Here is a 3,538-nt window from a genome sequence, read left to right on the forward strand (position 1 = left end):
AAAAGAAGGCTTGTCCCAAAAGAAAATAAGTTCAAAAGAATCAAAAGTTTGTTTCATGAAAAACTGAAATTTTATTGAGTGTTACATTTTTTTGAACTTATTTTGTGAAGATGGGGTTGGAGCTTGAGAGAAAAGAAAAAAAAAGAGTCCCAAATTTCAATGGAATTGAAATCAGTGCTTTTATGTAAAGCAATTAACACAACTTTAAAGCATGAGAGATTTATCATTTATGTACAAAATGTTGTAGCTATAGCATTAGCCATGCATGTATTTTTGAGGACTATGTTAGGGTGAAAAAAAAAGAAATTTTTGGCTTTGGTTTGCTCAATATAAAATTTTGGAAATTCTTTTTTTTTTTTGAATTATTTATTGGAAAGAATAGATGTGAGTTCTTAAAGTAAAAGTAAAAATTCCACCATTTAAAGGTGTTGTTGGGGGAACATGTAAAAAAGAAGGGTGTTTGCATCTTGTGTTGGTCTTTTTCACTAGATTCTTTTGTGGGGGTGGTGAAACTGGCATGTTGGTCTTTGGTCCATTCAAATATTTTAAAGATGTATTTTTATTCTAATTATTATAAGTTGTAAGAAAAAAGAAAATGAGATTTTATATAGTGCAAATGATAAAGGGGGAAACAAACATATGGTCCTTAGTGTTTCAAAGTGAAAACTATTAAAAGATGCTCTCAACTCCCAAGCCTTTTTAGGTTGATTTGATTGAGAAGCAAATAATGTGTGCAACGTAAGTGAGATTCAAATTAAGACGTTTATCCAAATTAAAAAAGAAAAAATAATTTTAAACTTTTGTTGTGTTTTTGTTCATGATATTTTAATATAGATAAACAGTTAAAGATGTATTAGTTCCTCAACCGATGTTTAAATGGAAAAATATAGATAAGAAAATCATGTCATATATATAAAAATATTTTTATATCTTCGATCTCAAATATAAATAAAATTTGATTAAAAAAAATTTAATATATTTAATCTAAATTTTGAATAATATGTATATATATTATTTTGATCTTAAATAAAAGTATAATAAAAAAAAAATTTAACGTATCTTATTCAAAATTTTAGACTTTTTTTTTAAATCATGCAAGGCTTTTTTTTTAATTACGTATAGCTTATAGAAATTTAATCTTTGAGACAACTCTTTATGTCTCTATGGATCTTTGTTAGCAATTTTTCTTATGAAAAATAAGTATTTTTTCCACTCTCATTTTAATACTCACTTTTTTATTAGATAATTATCGGAAATCCCACTTAAAAAAAGTAAATGTCATAGTGAATATTAAAAAAAATATATTTCTAACCTTTTATTCTCACTATCACACTAATCATGAGACTAATATCTTCCCATTTTGACCAAACAGTTTCATCAACAATGACATCTATAGATTTGTGGTGTACTCTCCAACACGCTATCTTTCCATTTACCCCTCTCTCTATCTTTCACATCTTCCACTCCCATCTCAGTTTCATCTTTTTTAGAACCATTCTCAATCCAACTTTTTATATTTTTCTAAAAGAATTTGCTAACAAGTAATTTTAGGATACATGTTAAAAATAAAAATATAGAAATAATTTTTATTTCTATAAAAAATGTGTTAAAAGTTGTACATTCAAATAAAAAAAATGCTCTTATCAATATTTTTATTTCTTTTAATTAATTAAATTGCAAAACTCCATAAATCCTTAAAAACTGTAAATCATCTTAAATGAATTTTGAAATTTTGTCTTTTAATTTTAAAATGTTTATTGTAGTGATTACAAAAAAATTACTAAAATTTTCCGTCAAAACAAAATTACTAAATTAGGACTTGCATTTTCGGAATAAAATTCAAATTTAAAATAAAATAATAAGATGCGAATACAATGTAAAGTAATATGTTATTAGCTTAATTATTGGATTTTATGTTAGTCTGCTTGAAACAATTTTGTATTTTAGTTTTTAAAAATTGTTGTATAAATTTAATTTTAAAAATTGTTTTAAAGAATAGAATTAAAGAAAAAATTTGCTTCAGATACTTGTTTTTAAAAATAATTTTAGAGATGAGAAAAAGAGAAAATATATTTGATAATTTAACTTTTCAAAATAAATTTTAAATAGAGAATTAAAAAAAATATTTGGTAATATAATTTTTAAAATATGTTTTTCTTATATTAAATAATAAAAGTAAAGAATAGAAAAATTCAACTAATAACATTTAAATACAAGTAAAATATTTTAGTATAGTTAATAAATATATTTTTATTAAAAGATTTTTTATAAACACTTGTCCATTATTGTTCACTTCCATAATTTTTTATAAAATACGATTAATTTCAAGTGAATAGAGTTTCAAATTTAATTGTAATATAAAAATATATTATTTGATCATTATTTTTAAAATTCAATTGAAGAAAAAGGTACTTGTGGAGAGCAGGGCAGAGTACTGAAACAAACACCGATCGAAAAACCTTGGATATTCTATATTAAATACAAACATTTGCATAACAACCAGTTTTTGTATTCTGCCTAAAGTTTAGATTTGTTGGATCCTTACTGTAATGTTAATTGTTGCATGTGTTAAATTGAAAACGAGAAAGAAAGCGGCGATGAACGTCTTATTTCGTGGTCACAAATTATTTACGGCAAAAATTATGTGACAAGAATTCATACTCTTCATTCAAACAAGAATTAAAGAAAAAAAATGAAACAAAAAAAAAAAAAAACATAAACAAAAGATGATTTTATAAACACCAAATTTATACTCATTGATCTCATATATATGCTAATATTAATTACAAATAGATCATGATTCAAAACATAAAGGAAACCAAGGAAATCAACAAATGAAACCAACTTAATTTGAAAAATAAAATTCAATTTAAAATCTAAATTTAAAAAAATCGTAATCGGAAGAAAGGAAAAGAAAAACTAACCAAAGAAATTATCAGAGAGAATGAAGCTAGAGTTGGAATCGCAAATTTAGGGTTTACACTCCACCGCGTGCGTGTTTCCATGGCTTCTCTTTTCGGCTTCTGCCAATCGTGAAATGAGCAAATTTTTTTATTTTATAAGTTCAACAAAATTACAGTTATGCCATTAATAAAAATAATTTTTTTTGTGTTTTTTTCTTTTTAAGATTGAAAAAACGAAAAACAAAATACTCTTTACATGTTTTATTTTTTTAATTTTAAAAACTATAATATTAAAAATAATTTTATAAAACAATTTTTAAAAATATGTAACTTAAACAAATTTTTAAAAACTAAAATAGAATTTTTTAGATTAAAACCAAAGAGGCCCTTAATCTTTTGAAGTTTTAGTATTTATATGGTCACTTCAAATAAAACTCTAGCCTCCTTTTGTTATTGTCTTTTTCTCTTCTTCCTTATTAATTTATATTGCTAACATGGTATCTAGATTTTGATTTCATCCTCCTTTAATGATATCGCAATTATTACATTGTTGAATTCTCATAAGTTTGGGAATGTATTCTATTTTGGTGTTGTTCTATTTTCTGTTTTGTAATGCATTATGTGAAACTAGGAAA

The sequence above is a fragment of the Cicer arietinum genome, chromosome 2, assembly GCF_000331145.2.
Source record: "Cicer arietinum cultivar CDC Frontier isolate Library 1 chromosome 2, Cicar.CDCFrontier_v2.0, whole genome shotgun sequence".
Taxonomy (NCBI): domain Eukaryota; kingdom Viridiplantae; phylum Streptophyta; class Magnoliopsida; order Fabales; family Fabaceae; genus Cicer; species Cicer arietinum.